At 45.6% G+C, this 18,385-nt stretch overlaps 1 protein-coding gene across 1 annotated transcript in view; it reads left to right on the top strand.

The window, feature by feature from the left end:
• LOC124119183 (TALPID3 protein-like) overlaps positions 1–18,385 on the top strand; it is a 142,731-nt gene that overhangs the window by 9,689 nt on the left and 114,657 nt on the right. The window lies entirely within an intron of this gene.

Raw genomic sequence — 18,385 nt, 5'->3', positions numbered from 1 at the left:
TCTGGTTGTATTTCTCTCCTCAGCTTCAGGATCCAGGATATTGTAATGGTGTGTGTGTGCAAACTGCCCATGTCTGGAGTGAACATGGTGAATGCACACACTTAGAGGAGGTTCTGACATAGGGGGACTGAAAAAAGGGGGAGGAGGTCTTCACTTCCCATCCCCCCAACACATACACATACACACACAAGCACACACACACCTTCTTCTCCAGTGCACTTCCCCACCCTCTCTGGGCATTCAGGGTAGAATATGACCCTAATTCACCATCTTTTCATGAGAAGCTGTTAAAATGGAGACTGTATGCTTAATATTTTCTACCATGCTGATTGTGTGTCATTGTACAACATGAAAATTAGCTCATGTCACACAACTGGTTTGGGCTGTTTACAAGCTGCTGTGGTAGAGATGAAACATTGTTGACAGCTGTATAAACAAGTGGTAAACCAACATTCACTCCCTCCTCCCATACAGCCTCAAGTAAATGGGTGCGTGAATGTTGTTTTATGGCACAGGCAGTTTTCCAAATGGCTCCCGTCCTGCTCATGACAAGCATGGATCACAAGGATGCTATCTCAGAGAATCCCACAGGGTGTCAGAAGCCATACTGAACCAGTGTTTGACCTCGCCATGCACACAAAAGTCATCGATTGTACTGAAAAGTTCATAAGGCTGTTCTTTGCTTTGTGTATCTGTAACGTTTGAAGTGCTTGATTCTGATGAAAGTGCAAAATGACTTACTTCATGCAAATCTAAATCCAAGTGACATATTACACATGGCCCATGCCATTCATGTTGGCCCTTGTGTCTTTGGACAACTAGATATCCTGTTTTCATGGTGTAAAGTTTTCTTTTTGTCACCATGGTGTGGTGTTTGATTAACTTAAACATTAGGATACTGGCCGTACATATGCAAACATTTCTACTGATTGGTTTTGTATTTGATCATGTTTTCTGTTAAATAAGAAAAAAATCAAATTTTGAAATTATTTGATAAATTGACCATGTGTATGTATCATGTCAGCAGTAAACTAAGAGAAATAAATGGGATTTTATTACATGAACACCTTGAGGATTTAACACCCTGAACCAGTCTCTGACAACTTCTGAACAGTATGTTTTCAAAATGCAGTCATTGTTGACCCAACTGTATGGTTATGTGTGCTTCTGAATTGTGTTCCAGTTCTTCAGTTAGTTGTCACGCTTTTGTTACACACCATCTCAGTTACATCTGCTGCTCTATGACGTTGTTGTTGTTGTTGTTGTTGTTGTTGTTTGTTTCTGTCACACTGTTGTTCTAGGTGTGTCCAGGTAGGTTTATATTGTCCCAATGTCAAGTCAGCACCAAGATCGTCTCATCTCATGGCGTGAAGAAAGAGAGCATTATATTTCAAGACAAGCTGTTGGCACAACACATGTTCAAATGTCTACAGACAATCTAAGCCTCTGTTTAATGTTTGTTTTCTACCATGGATTGGTCAATCAGAGGTTGTCAAATCACAAAAAAACCTTCTGAATGAAACAGCCACATGACTGTGGAAGCTAATTTTCATAGAATAGTTCTTTTTTTCAGTCATTCTCGGTAGGCATATTTAAATAATTATATCTACAATTTTAAGTTACAAAACACAAAATTAGTGTTACTACAATATTAAAAGGATGTGTGGCAATACATTTCGTGCAGAAAACACAAAAATAATCCACTAAGAGAATGTTGTTTTAAGTTTGGGGGACAACAGAGAGCTTGGAATTTGGCGCTTTTCTATATACAAAATATCTTTTGTGTCACAATGAGTGATATGACGTCATAATGGTGACGTGCGGTGTAGAACAAAAGCTTTGCAGAGCTTGCTTAGTTTTCTTCAAAGGTGCCCACCTCATGTTAGCTTACCAAGTTGCCTTGCTTATGTGCTTTCAATGCCTGGCATATGTTCGAGTGAAGTATTATGGTGTAAACAAACTGCTTGAGTATATATCATGTATACAGTGCCATAGTTGTCAGTGATTCCGTAATTCAGATCGACAACCCACTCAAGACACTGGACTCAACCCATGTCGCTTCACTCAATATATTTGCTAAGACCAAAGAGTTTGCGTTTTATCTAGTCTGGTGGAATTGAGATAAACATACTTTGGTTCCAAATTCCATTTAGCGTGGTTAAATCTACAGGTAGCCCCCGTCCTACATTGTAAACACAGTATGTTTATCTCCTGAATGAACTGACTCTTATCAATCATTTCATTCGTCACCACTCGCCCCCTTTCCGTAACCTGCAAGAAGACTCGTCCCCCTATCGATGAACGTTATGTGCGAAAATACGACAAACCAATCAGAATGCGCGCATGATTTCAAGTTCTTCGTCAAAGAATCCCTCAGAAATAATTTTTGATTTGACATATGTCTTGCATCTAAAAATATACACAAGACACAGTTACATGTGTTCAATCATACTGTATAATTCCACATGTCCCGATGTGCTTTAAATTGCATCTGAAATATATATAATATATGGGGAAATATATGTAAACCATTACGCAACGAGTTGACAGTTGTTTTAGGTATGCCGGTTTGCGCTAAGACTGAACCCGGTTTAGAAAAATGGACATGAGAGGGGCACGAGTCGCTATTCGGCTTGTCCTGGAATAACACAAGTTGGTCACGAATGCAATCATTTGTGTGCAATGTTAAGACCCATACTGATGACAAGAAACGGTTGATCCAACACAAGTAGTCTGATTCCATTTACCGGTATACAGTCCACATGGTGGGGCCTCAGTGAGGCTTCCAGGAGACAACAGATCTCAAATATCCTATACTTGCTGTTAGAGATGACTGGCCTGAGGGTTGTGTGGTTACGATGTGTGACTGTGGCAGCATGTCACTGTACCCTGATGGAGGTTTCATGCTCATGATGTCAACCATTGGTTTTTCTGGTCACTTTCAGGCTACCATGATATATTTGTATAATTTCTGACAAGTTAAACTGAACTCACTCTCTCACTATAGTTCTTGTATTCACACACATGCACAGAAGAAGTGGGACAGTCTCGATGTACGACATTTCACTTGTCACATTAAGGTCCAGGTTTGATCCCTGTCTTGGGCCTGTGGGGTACAGTGTGTGACGACCGCCTCCGTGGTCTAGTGGTAGAGCGTCTGCCCGAAGAGCGGAAGGTCTGGGGTTCAATCCCCGGCTGCGTCATACCAAAAGACGTTAAAAGATGGTACTCCCTGTCTGGCGCTCTGCATTAATGTGCTAAAACAAGGACTGGTCGGCTCGGAGTCAGTATACTGTGTCTGAGTGGGGTATTCATGTTAAACTGCGGCATGGTATCTCAGTGAGCTAGCACTATAAAGCCACACAAACACACACACGTACATGCACGTCGCTATATAAGTGCAATAATCTTGGACGCGACGTTAAACCCCATTTCACCTCACCTACAGTGTGTGACAACCATTCTTGATGCTCTATACATTTCTGCATAACTGCTGAAGGGGTTGTAAGGCCATGTTCACTGAAACTCATAGTGGCAACAGGCATGCGAGGTCATGCAAGACATGGGTGGCACCTGGCTGGTTTAGAGCTGTACTACACAGTGAGTGAGTGAGTGAGTTAAGATTTAAAGTCACATCGGCAATATTTCAGCCATATCATGACTAAATCAAGTTGTACATTAACAATACATATATATAGACATTAAAATCTGCTGACAAAGGACAGTGAAAAAACACTAGACTATCACAGATGTAGATTTAAAACTAGCGTATCATCATAAAATTTGAACAATTCATAACAGTACACAATAAAAATGGGCTATAGATCACCAATAACCATACTTGTGGTGCCACATTCTACATTATGATTCTGGGAGAGTACGGTTGTAAAGTAAGTCAGAGTTGATCAAGATTTTTCATAACTTGTAACAAATTACTTTCATGAGACCTTTCATTTTATATAAGTTGCTTCACAAAATTTTGAGCCTAAGATTCAATGTAGATGGTGAAAAAATAATTATTTATTTTCAACTTCCAGATTAATACTGCTACAAATGAATGAAAAACAAAGAAAGAAAATTGGTTATGTTTTGCTTGAAATTAGATTAAAGATTATTACACGTAATTATTCACCATTTCTTACGAACAGTGATGATTAAATATTGTGTTTTCTTTTCATTTCACAAAATTGTAAAAAACAGAGTCAGCCAAATAATGTTCGTCAATTTTTTATTTATTTTTAAGTTCAGGGTTATTTTTGTCGGTTGGTATTATTAGCTAACTAAACAAATATTTGAGGCCTGATTAACGAATGCGTGTATTGAGAGACCCTGTTCATGTCATGTAGCAAATAGGGTATACTATAAGCACGATAATCTCTCTGAATTCATTACCTGTATGATAATCATGATTATAGGAAGTGTACATGTCCTATCATCAACATTGCAGGTTATGGGTGGCACAGTGGTTGCCTATCACTCTAAGGCCTGGGTTCAAATCCCCACATGGGTACAATATGTTCAGTCCATTCCTAGGCCTCTGCCATAAACCCTGCATAAATCTCCCTTCCCACTCAACATACACTTGCCCATTAATTGTGCGGGGAAAGTACCCTGATTAATAAATTGATGCTAAAGTGAGTTAAACTGAACCATGTGGTGTTCTTCCTTTATATACAGAACAGTATCATGTATCTGCGTAAAATACGCATCAGAAATGCAGAAATACGCAGTAAAATAAAATCCAAGCGTATCAAATATGCAACAAACATTACAGATAAGCTACAAAAATAAAACTTGTGTGCATCATCAAAATATTGTGAAATAACCCTGCGTATTCGATTAGCAAATCAGCAACTTATTTTGAAATTATAAATGGGCATTCCGTCAACCTTGCCAAACTCCACGATGACAGTGACATCATGATCATTTGCCATCACACTTTCTTGTGGAAGTATCATGGTATTTTTTAGTCCTATAAAGCTCTCGAACCCACACGACACCAGTTTGCAGGGACTAGATGAATAGTGTTTTTAAATATTTAACTTAAATACCCACATGTGTAAAAACTAGTGGGTAACAGAAATTTGAATACCCAGATAGAATTACTGATACCCAATGATTTTAAAATGCATGGGTAAAATACCCACAACACCAAAAGCTTATCTGGAGCTCTGTGTAAGGCTATGTTTAAGTGTAAGGTATAGAGTACATGTAGCTACTCAGATCAGCCCGGTGTCTGTTCAGTGTTCTCTCATATATGTGAATGTCATACTTAGAAATTCGGTAGAAATGCAACAGCAGCCTCTTTAGCATTTTGAGCAGGAAATAATATCTGTGCAAGATGTAGATGTCCTGTGCATGATTGATTGACTCACTGCACACTCCAAGGGAGACAACTCAGTTAACCTTGTTTGTTCCATGCCAAAGGATGATGGCACAGCCATTCCCAGGGCTGGTGTGAAAGATGCTGGATGGAAAAGTGATGACTTAAAGCTAAGTCTGTGCTGTGTGAACTTGTATAAAACTTGCTATTGAACTATGAAGAGAAGAGTACATTATTGTTTTTTTTCACTGAAACAGTTTATTTTAAATTATAGCATGAAAATTAATGGTTTAATGTTTTGACTTCCTTGTCACTAATTTAAACTTTTACTGTTGTCAAACCCCCTTAAAAATTTCACAAAGTCTTATCATTCTCACTATCATATTGATTTTCTCAAGCCTCCAAATATCACTAGAAGTGGAATTGGCCTATAAAGACTCCATTTGTATAAACAATTACGCAGAAGTATCAATGATTTGATTAGTAGATATTTGTGTCATGTTTTATGTTGTAGTTTGGAGTGATGTTGTTTCAACATTATCACCTAATGTACATCATATTTGATTGGATCATAACAAGAACAGAGATATTGAGCGGCTGAGATCTTTGATAGGCTTACAGGGATTACTAGTCTTCCTCAACTGGCCCAACTTTTAACAGCTTGTTAATATTCCTTGATGGTTTGCACATATGATTGTTTTTCCTAAAAGCACTAAATTATTTCTGAATACCTAATTATTTTGGTATTTCAAAGTTGGAACATATTAATGACAAGTACATTCTGTTTAAAGTAATAATACCTCAATATGCCCAGTACTCGCCTCCATTCCTAAATGTCACACATCCTGCTCTATAGTTATAATGGCCATTAAATATTGTTGTGTCATTTTGTTGTACATTAATTTGTGTTTGTTTTTCAAGGATGACTGATGTCTTGTTCACTCAAACTGCATTTTAATCTTTTTGCATTTTATTAAAAATTAGCGTGTATCAATCACCTAAAAGAGCAAATTTTGCAATTTTCTTCATAAAAAATAATGCAACTGAGATATCAGAATTCTGTAATTTTCCATGAGGCCACAAACCAATTATTTTATTTTCATAGATATTTTTGAAAATCTTGATGGAGGAGGCTTTTTATTTTCCACATTATAATTTTCTATAAACAAACTGTTGATGGATGTGATTCCCATCAAGCAGGAGTGTTTGGTAGGACAATGTATATGTTGTAATTCATCAAGCAGAGAAAGAAGCTCACACATATAGCGGATTTTCTTTATGAGTAGGCAAGAAAATGATGCTGGGGTGTTTGGTAGGACAATGTATATGTTGTAATTCATCAAACAGAGAAAGAAGCTCACACATATAGCGGATTTTCTTTATGAGTAGGCAAGAAAATGATGCTGGGGTGTTTGGTAGTGAGGCAGATGGAGATGAAAATCTAAAACTTCATTCATTATGGCTAAACATACATCCAAACTTAAATCCAAACTTATCCCTTCCAGCATCAATCACCTGACATATTCCCGAGGCAAGGACGTTAACTGACTATAAAAGTCCAGTTTCCACCCTTGCCGAACTAGGCTGGAATTCCGTAGTTACATTTTGGCTGGACTAACGAGTCTATGCATAGTCCAATCAAAATATCATAACAAAACAGACATCTGGTTTGAAAACAACATGGATTTCAACGTGTAGATTTCGGTCGACAAAAGGATTTGCAAAGCATGTGTATCACCAACTGGGCATTGACAGATATTTTGCAAATCTTTTCAAGTTTTTGATCAAGGTGCTCAAATGATTTGCTGCACTTCGCAGGGTAAAGTCGGCTTTACGATATAGATCTTGATTATCGATCAATTTGTCTTGACTGTTTGAAGCAATTTATATGAGAGTCTGATTGGTCAATAGGAAGGACATAGAAGGGACATAACTCATAATAGCCACTGGTGGTGCCACAATCGAGCCTGAAAATGGGTGCAAACTGGACTTTTACAGTTTACGCCCTTGCCTCTGATAGATGTCACATGATGATAACTGTTGATTAGGTACAACAGTGTTATCACAGAGCCATTGTGAATATGATAGTGCTTATCAAGTTGATATGGAATACATCACCACTCAGTAATTAATGAGAGACAGATTGGCACAGAGAACACCAGGCTTCTGATTCTTGAGTACCGAACGTAGGGAGATTCAGTGATTCTGTTTTTTGTCTTTCAAAACTGAACATTGATGGTCTTGATTTGGTCAGAAATACACCACTATGTTTCTGGTATTTTGTTTTGGCCTAAGATGATGCAACACAAGGGCTACAGTCCATGGGACTATGACTCACCAATGCTCACCAGAACAGTACAATCCTTGTATTCGTGAGTTGACTCCGGTATTAAAGTGCTTCTCTCGCAGTAATTCATAAAAGTTAAAAGAGTGATGTCTGAACTGAACTCAACAAGGTCAAGGAGACTTATTATCTCCCCTCCTCTAGCAACCTGCAGGCATCGTGTGTCATGTGCAGTCTTTATTTTCATTTTTGCAAAAGCAAGTTAGACCTACCCACCTTTTCTCTCCGGAAACTAAGAAAGGCCTGACACAGGTGATTAAGAGACGTGTGTGGTGACCAGAAACATAATACTGCATTTTTTCCTTACAATGCATTATTAAAGCATGAGGTTATCTGGCCACAAAATGTAAAGTATGGATGTGTAGTTTACATAGACACATGATAGACCCACTCACTTTCTCAATCCAAACCCTCAATATCTAAAGCCAGTCACTAAACCAACCTGAATGATCCAGTTTCTCAATCCCCCAGTCTCCAAACCCCACCCCTCCAGTCTCTCAACCCCACCAATCCAGTGTCCCACCCCCACCCTTCCAGTCTCTTAATGTTGCCCCTCCAATCTTATAACCCCACCCCTCCAGTCTCCCAACCCCAATTGTTCAGTCTGTCAACTCCAACCCTCCATTCTCAACCATGCCCCTCAAGTCTCTCTACCCCACCCCTCCAGTATCCCAACCCCACGCCTATTCTCCCAACCCCATCCCTCCATGTCTTTCAACCTCACCCCTCCAGTCTCCCCACATTGACCCTCCAGTTTCTAAATCCCTTTTACATATCCTACCACTCTGTTCTCTGAATCCTCCCCCATCCCCTCCAGCCTCCAGTCTCAACCGCATCTTTACCATCTCTCTACTACTGACTCAAAACATAACCCCTTGAAGTTTGATCCCCTACCTGCTAATTGCATCATATTCTAACCTCCCAGCCTCCCATGCCATCTACAAACCATAGCACCCAGCGTTCCCTTCTCCCAGCCTCCCACCCCATCTACAAACCATAGCACCCAGCGTTCCCTTCTCCCAGCCTCCCACCCCATCTACAAACCATAGCACCCAGCCTCCCCTTCTCCTAGCCTCCCACCCCATCTACAAACCATACCACCCTTCTCCCAGCCTCCCCTTCTCCTAGCCTCCCATCCCATCTACAAACCATACCACCCAGCCTCCCACCCCATCTACAAACCATACCACCCAGCCTCCCCTTCTGCCAGCCTCCCACCCCATCTACAAACCATACCACCCAGCGTCCCCTTCTGCCAGCCTCCCATCCCATCTACAAACCATACCACCCAGCCTCCCCTTCTCCTAGCCTCCCACCCCATCTACAAACCATACCACCCAGTGTCTCATTCTCCCAGGCGCCCACCCCATCTACAAACCATACCACCCTTCTTCCAGCCTTCCCTTCTCCCAGCCTCCCACCCCATCTACAAACCATACCACCCAGCGTCTCATTCTCCCAGGCGCCCACCCCATCTACAAACCATACCACCCTTCTTCCAGCCTTCCCTTCTCCCAGCCTCCCACCCCATCTACAAACCATACCACCCAGCGTCTCATTCTCCCAGGCGCCCACCCCATCTACAAACCATACCACCCTTCTTCCAACCTTCCCTTCTCCCAGCCTCCCACCCCATCTACAAACCATAGCACCCAGCGTCCCCTTCTCCCAGCCTCCCACCCCATCTACAAACCATAGCACCCAGCCTCCCCTTCTCCTAGCCTCCCACCCCATCTACAAACCATACCACCCTTCTCCCGGCCTCCCCTTCTCCTAGCCTCCCATCCCATCTACAAACCATACCACCCAGCCTCCCACCCCATCTACAAACCATACCACCCAGCCTCCCCTTCTGCCAGCCTCCCACCCCATCTACAAACCATACCACCCAGCGTCCCCTTCTGCCAGCCTCCCATCCCATCTACAAACCATACCACCCAGCCTCCCCTTCTCCTAGCCTCCCACCCCATCTACAAACCATACCACCCAGCGTCTCATTCTCCCAGGCGCCCACCCCATCTACAAACCATACCACCCTTCTTCCAGCCTTCCCTTCTCCCAGCCTCCCACCCCATCTACAAACCATACCATCCAGCGTCTCATTCTCCCAGGCGCCCACCCCATCTACAAACCATACCACCCTTCTTCCAGCCTTCCCTTCTCCCAGCCTCCCACCCCATCTACAAACCATACCACCCAGCGTCTCATTCTCCCAGGCGCCCACCTCATCTACAAACCATACCACCCTTCTTCCAGCCTTCCCTTCTCCGAGCCTCCCACCCCATCTACAAACCATACCACCCAGCGTCTCATTCTCCCAGGCGCCCACCCCATCTACAAACCATACCACCCTTCTTCCAGCCTTCCCTTCTCCCAGCCTCCCACCCCATCTACAAACCATACCACCCAGCGTCTCATTCTCCCAGGCGCCCACCCCATCTACAAACCATACCACCCTTCTTCCAGCCTTCCCTTCTCCCAGCCTCCCACCCCATCTACAAACCATACCACCCAGCGTCTCATTCTCCCAGGCGCCCACCCCATCTACAAACCATACCACCCTTCTTCCAGCCTTCCCTTCTCCCAGCCTCCCACCCCATCTACAAACCATACCACCCAGCGTCTCATTCTCCCAGGCGCCCACCCCATCTACAAACCATACCACCCTTCTTCCAGCCTTCCCTTCTCCCAGCCTCCCACCCCATCTACAAACCATACCACCCAGCGTCTCATTCTCCCAGGCACCCACCCCATCTACAAACCATACCACCCAGCGTTCCCTTCATCCAGCCTCCCACCCCATCTACAAACCATACCACCCTTCTGCCAGCCTCCCACCCCAACTACAAACCATACCACCCAGCGTTCCCTTCATCCAGCCTCCCACCCCATCTACAAACCATACCACCCTTCTGCCAGCCCATCTACAAACCATACCACCCTTCTCCCAGCCTCCCCTTCTCCTAGCCTCCCACCCCATCTACAAACCATACCACCCAGCGTTCCCTTCATCCAGCCTCCCACCCCATCTACAAACCATACCACCCTTCTGCCAGCCTCCCACCCCAACTACAAACCATACCACCCAGCGTTCCCTTCATCCAGCCTCCCACCCCATCTACAAACCATACCACCCTTCTGCCAGCCCATCTACAAACCATACCACCCTTCTCCCAGCCTCCCACCCCATCTACAAACCATACCACCCTTCTCCCAGCCTCCCACCCCATCTACAAACCATACCACCCAGTGTCTCATTCTCCCAGGCGCCCACCCCATCTACAAACCATACCACCCTTCTCCCAGCCACCCAGCCCATCTACAAACCATACCACCCAGCCTCCCCTTCTCCCAGCCTCCCACCCCATCTACAAACCATACCACCCAGTGTCTCATTCTCCCAGCCTCCCACCCCATCTACAAACCATACCACCCTTCTCCCAGCCTCCCACCCCATCTACAAACCATACCACCCAGTGTCTCATTCTCCCAGCCTCCCACCCCATCTACAAACCATACCACCCTTCTTCCAGCCTTCCCTTCTCCCAGCCTCCCACCCCATCTACAAACCATACCACCCAGTGTCTCATTCTCCCAGGCGCCCACCCCATCTACAAACCATACCACCCTTCTTCCAGCCTTCCCTTCTCCCAGCCTCCCACCCCATCTACAAACCATACCACCCAGTGTCTCATTCTCCCAGCCTCCCACCCCATCTACAAACCATACCACCCTTCTTCCAGCCTTCCCTTCTCCCAGCCTCCCACCCCATCTACAAACCATACCACCCAGTGTCTCATTCTCCCAGCCTCCCACCCCATCTACAAACCATACCACCCAGCGTCTCATTCTCCCAGGCGCCCACCCCATCTACAAACCATACCACCCAGCGTCTCATTCTCCCAGGCGCCCACCCCATCTACAAACCATACCACCCAGCGTCTCATTCTCCCAGCCTCCCACCCCATCTACAAACCATACCACCCTTCTTCCAGCCTTCCCTTCTCCCAGCCTCCCACCCCATCTACAAACCATACCACCCTTCTCCCAGCCTCCCACCCCATCTACAAACCATACCACCCAGTGTCTCATTCTCCCAGCCTCCCACCCCATCTACAAACCATACCACCCAGCCTCCCACCCCATCTACAAACCATACCACCCAGCCTCCCCTTCTCCCAGCCTCCCACCCCATCTACAAACCATACCACCCAGTGTCTCATTCTCCCAGCCTCCCACCCCATCTACAAACCATACCACCCAGTGTCTCATTCTCCCAGGCGCCCACCCCATCTACAAACCATACCACCCAGCCTCCCCTTCTCCCAGCCTCCCACCCCATCTACAAACCATACCACCCAGTGTCTCATTCTCCCAGCCTCCCACCCCATCTACAAACCATACCACCCTTCTCCCAGCCTCCCACCCCATCTACAAACCATACCACCCAGTGTCTCATTCTCCCAGCCTCCCACCCCATCTACAAACCATACCACCCTTCTTCCAGCCTTCCCTTCTCCCAGCCTCCCACCCCATCTACAAACCATACCACCCAGTGTCTCATTCTCCCAGCCTCCCACCCCATCTACAAACCATACCACCCAGCGTCTCATTCTCCCAGGCGCCCACCCCATCTACAAACCATACCACCCAGTGTCTCATTCTCCAAGCCTCCCACCCCATCTACAAACCATACCACCCAGCGTCTCATTCTCCCAGGCGCCCACCCCATCTACAAACCATACCACCCAGTGTCTCATTCTCCAAGCCTCCCACCCCATCTACAAACCATACCACCCAGCCTCCCCTTCTCCTAGCCTCCCACCCCATCTACAAACCATACCACCCAGTGTCTCATTCTCCCAGCCTCCCACCCCATCTACAAACCATACCACCCAGCCTCCCCTTCTCCCAGGCTCTCCCGACCTGACACATTAGTCACCTCACTCCTTGCATCTGTATGCTGGACAGGTAGCAGCACGATTTATTGCATTCATACACGATGTTGTCAGATGTTGTCTCGGTGGCACAGCTTCATTGTGTATGTGTCGCATGGCTCCCCTCACACCAAACAGTAATCCTGTCCAGCTGCCCTGAATACAGATGCCCTCCATCTCCCATTTCATTCAGTAATCAATTCAAATTGCGATTCATTGCTTAATTTGTCCAACATATTGCCATTGAAATCCACCTCACATATCATTTGTTTCTTCTCCTTTCAATTCGCAAAGGTTGTTTTTTCTTTTAAAAGAATTTGTCAGTGTCAGCTTAGTTTACCTTGTTAATAATTTCAAACTTCCTATTCAGCTCTGATAGCGGAATAATGTAAAGCATGTTGAAGAAGTGTAAATACCAGGCTAACGACTACATTTCCCTTTTTCATTTTAACCGCTGGTCATTTTGTCTTTACGAAGATGCTGATGTAAAAATATAGAAGTTTGGGAAACGGAAACTCATATTTTGGGGGGGCAATAGATGTGATGATAATCTTCTCTCTGGTAGGCATAGCACATAAAGAACATCTACCAACATGAATCACAACTGACTGGCAAAGGGAATGGTGCAATTCTCAACACAAAGTAGCTCACATGCACGACAGTTGAGCTTGATGGTGTGAGGTGGACGTTACATCCTTATTCCCATTACCATGGTAATCAAAAAAGTTAATTGAAATAGGGATGATATTTTAGCCATTTTTAGGGTAGTTTATAAAAAAAATAACAATGGGTATAAATTAAATAGATAGTAAAAATACTTTATAGTTCAGTACTCTTCACGATTTCATTACTTTCCAGGACCGTCATATTTCCTATGAGGACCCTTGAAATTAATTATTGGGGATCCCCTGGACCCCTAGTTTTGTAGGTCAAGGTCAAAAACTGCATCCCCATTCATGTCCGTTTCACCAAAGTGAAAGATGTGTGTCAGCCCAACTTTATTGTCCACAAAGTTAATTAAAGATGTGTAATTATTTGTCATGTGATCTTCCTGCATCCTCGTCACAGGAGTAAGTAGGGTGTGAATGATGAGTGGGGCAGGGCATGTCAGTAGGCAACTGTCATCCGTCATCCCGATTAGAGACCACGGAGACAGCGGCTGTCACATTCACCCCTGTGCCTGTACTGTCTGATGATGGCCGTGTTTCATCTCGCAGTATCCATCTATACCAGGATATACCCAGGCGACAGTGGTGGGAAACACAGACCCTCCCACAAAGAAAATCAGACTGCCACATTCAGCTCAGGTTCCTCAACACTGGTTCTCACGAAAAACTGGCAACATTGTTGTTTAATTAGACACACAGTGGGCAAAATAGTCCCTTGAGAGTGTCCACACTAAAGACTTGAATGCTGATCAGCTCATTTCCAGCGGTTATTTATGTTATTTTTCACATTAAACCTACAAGAATGACGATGAATCAGCATCTTGCAAGCAAATGAGTTGAGGTGGTGGAGAATTATTGTTACTATATATTGTTGCTATTGAAAATGAAGAGGGGAAGTAGATTAATATCACACCTGTATCCTGTAAAAATAACTTATTCACGATTGATTACCTTGAAAGTTAACAAACATCTGTAAAAGTTTTACTTTTCTGGGATGTTGTAAAATACTTTTTTTTAAGAATTCAAGTAACTGTACTGATTACTAGTGACTGACAAGGGTTGTATGACAAGAGGGAAGATCTGAAACACTGTACCTCGGTGGGGAACTGAACACGGGTCTTTGGCATGATGAATAAACGCTGTGAAGACAGAAGGCTCCACCACAATGGCTTTACCATCTTCCTGAGGCAAGAGAGTTAACTGACTATAAAAGTCCAGTTTCCATCCTTGCCGAACAAGGCTGGTATTATGGAGTTACATTTTGGCTGGACTAACAAGTCTATGCATACTCCAATCAAAATCGCGCACCGAAATCGAAATCCGGTTCGTAAACTGTCGTGCAGATTTCGGTCGGTTGCAGGATTTTCAAAGCATGTGCACCGCCAACTCGTTGTCAACAGATATTTTCCAAATCTTTTCATGTTTTTGCGCCACCATTTTGTGTGAAGCAAACGCAAGTGATACGAGAGGTGGAATCTGATTGGTCCATAGGAGAGGCCTAGAAGGGACATAACTGGTAATAGCCACTGATGGCCCTATGATAAAGCCCAGTAGTTCCAACCTAGTTCGGCAAGGGTGGAAAGTGGACTTTTAAAGTCAGTTAACTCTCTTGCCTTGGGAGGGGGGGGGCACGGGTGGCCCAGTCGTCTAAGGCGCCGCGATTCGCTGTGCAGAGTTGCGTCCCTTGGGCACGCCAGAAACCTATGATCGTGGGTTCGAATCCCGGTTCGCCCCGATTATGTTTCTAGGTTTGTCAGCACCATACCCTTGCTTGTGGGTTTCACCAAAGTGGTAAACGTCTGAGACCTGCATCACTTTGGGCTTTCCTCCCACATTAAGCTGACCCGCCGCAATATAACTGGAATACTGTTAAAAAGCGGCGTTAAACCCAACTCACTCACTCACTCACTCTTGCCTTGGGAAGATGTGGCTTTACTGAAAGTAACATGTCTGTTTTGAATGGAGGCTGTGTATTTCCTGTACTAAAAATAAGGTTGTCTTTTTTAAAAACAAAAAAATATAATCCTAATGGAGCCCAGAGCAATGCGTGTAATCTAGACTTACCAAATCATTCTAGACTTGAGTTTGATTCATTTTTTATATACTGTAGGGTCATGGAGACATCTGTATTTCCTAGAGGCCTGGGGAACTGATACATATGAGGCCCGGGGTACTGATACACACGAGGCCCAGGGTACTGATACACATGAGGCCCGGGGTACTGATACACATGAGGCCCAGGGTACTGATACACATGAGGCCCAGGGTACTGATACACATGAGGCCCGGGGTACTGATACACTTGAGGTCCGGGGTACTGATACACATGAGGCCCAGGGTACTGATACACATGAGGCCCGGGGTACTGATACACATGAGGCCCAGGGTACTGATACACATGAGGCCAAGATTACTGATACACATGAGGCCTGGGGTACTGATACACATGAGGCCCAGGGTACTGATACACATGAGGCCAAGGGTACTGATACACATGAGGCCCAGGGTACTGATACACATGAGGCCCAGGGTACTGATACACATGAGGCCCAGGGTACTGATACACATGAGGCCCAGGGTACTGATACACATGAGGCCAAGATTACTGATACACATGAGGCCTGGGGTACTGATACACATGAGGCCCAGGTCACTGATACACATGAGGCCCAGGGTACTGATACACATGAGGCCCAGGGTACTGATACACATGAGGCCCAGGGTACTGATACACATGAGGCCAAGATTACTGATACACTTCAGGCCCAGGGTACTGATACACATGAGGCCAAGGGTACTGATACACATGAGGCCTGGGGTACTGATACACATGAGGCCCGGGGTACTGATACACTTGAGGTCCGGGGTACTGATACACATGAGGCCCAGGGTACTGATACACATGAGGCCCAGGGTACTGATACACATGAGGCCCAGGGTACTGATACACATGAGGCCCAGGGTACTGATACACATGAGGCCCTGGGTACTGATACACATGAGGCCCAGGGTACTGATACACATGAGGCCCGGGGTACTGATACACATGATGCCCGGGGTACTGATACACATGAGGCCCGGGGTACTGATACACATAAGGCCTGGGCTACTGATACACATGAGGCATGTGGTACTGATACACATGATGCCCGGGGTACTGATACACATGAGGCCCCAGGTACTGATACACATGAGGCCCAGGGCACTGATACACATGATGCCCGGGGTATTGATACACATGATGCCCAGGGCACTGATACACATGATGCCCGGGGTACTGATACACATGAGGCCCAGGGCACTGATACACATGATGCCCGGGGTATTGATACACATGAGGCCTGGGGTACTGATACACATGAGGCCCGGGGTACTGATACATACGAGGCCCGGGGTACTGATACACATGAGGCCTGGGCTACTGATACACATGATGCCCGGGGTACTGATACACATGAGGCCCAGGGTACTGATACACACGAGGCCCGGGTACTGATACACATGAGGCCTGGGCTACTGACACACATGAGGCCTGGGGTACTGATACACATGAGGCCCGGGGTACTGATACACATGAGGCCTAGGCTACTGATACACATGAGGCCTGGGGTACTGATACACATGATGCCCGGGGTACTGATACACATGAGGCCCGGGGTACTGATACACATAAGGCCTGGGCTACTGATACACATGATGCCCGGGGTACTGATACATACGAGGCCCGGGGTACTGATACACATGAGGCCTGGGCTACTGATACACATGATGCCCGGGGTACTGATACACATGAGGCCCAGGGTACTGATACACACGAGGCCCGGGTACTGATACACATGAGGCCTGGGCTACTGACACACATGAGGCCCAGGGTACTGATACACATGAGGCCCGGGGTACTGATACACATGAGGCCCGGGGTACTGATACACACGAGGCCCGGGTACTGATACACATGAGGCCCGGGGTACTGATACACATGAGGCCCAGGGTACTGATACACACGAGGCCCGGGTACTGATACACATGAGGCCTGGGCTACTGACACACATGAGGCCCAGGGTACTGACACACATGAGGCCCAGGGCACTGATACACATGAGGCCCGGGGTACTGATACACATGAGGCACCAGGTACTGATACACATGAGGCCCGGGGTACTGATACACACGAGGCCCAGGTTACTGATACACATGAGGCCCGGGGTACTGATACACATGAGGCCTGGGGTACTGATACATACGAGGCCCAGGGTACTGATACACATGAGGCCTACCGTACTTTGTTTATCAGGGTGGATTGCAGTGGCTGTGACAATGAGGGTAGGAAAGAGGACAGCATCTTTGTTTATCAGGGTGGATTGCAGTGGTGGTGACGATGTAGGTAGGAAAGAGGACAGCATCTTTGTTTATCAGGGTGGATTGCCATGGCTGTGACAATGAGGGAAGAAAAGAGGACAGCATCTTTGTTTATCAGGGTGGATTGCCGTGGCGGTGACAATGAGGGTAGGAAAGAGGACAGCATCTTTGTTTATCAGGGTGGATTGCCGTGGCGGTGACAATGAGGGTAGGAAAGAGGACAGCATCTTTGTTTATCAGGGTGGATTGCCGTGGCGGTGACAATGAGGGTGGGTACACAGAATGCCCCATGCTGTAAGAAAGCAGGGTGTAACAGAGTACAGTGATGGGCCTATCATCATCATGGTGTCTTCCCAGCAAGAAGGGGTGGCAGGTTGTATTTCAACATCCTGCTTGTAACTCATTCATTCTTCCCCACCTGATTCTGCCCTACATGATTGTATGGGCGGAAGAGGGAGGGGCTGGGCTGCAGTCATGTGGATCAGCCTAACAAGTGCTCTCTGTCACAGACACAACCCCTGCATGCCTTGTAGTCAGGGCCTGGAATGTTTCCTATTGCCTTGGGCATCTCTTTTGTTTGTTTCAGCTTTGCAAAATATTTTCATAATTTGACTCACCGAAACGGCATTTAAGAGTGTTTTGAGTGTATGACAGGGTTAAATATTCATAAGGCTCTTCAGAATTGAGTTTGGCATTGATAAAATTGTCAAGCTCCTATTCAAGTGTTCCTTTAGAGACTAGTTAATTATTTCCA

Source organism: Haliotis rufescens, unplaced genomic scaffold, assembly GCF_023055435.1.
Source record: "Haliotis rufescens isolate VD_foot unplaced genomic scaffold, xgHalRufe1.0.p SCAF_73, whole genome shotgun sequence".
In the NCBI taxonomy this organism is placed as follows: domain Eukaryota; kingdom Metazoa; phylum Mollusca; class Gastropoda; order Lepetellida; family Haliotidae; genus Haliotis; species Haliotis rufescens.
The sequence above is the reverse complement of the archived record's forward strand: the minus strand, read 5'-3'. Positions and strand labels throughout refer to the sequence as shown.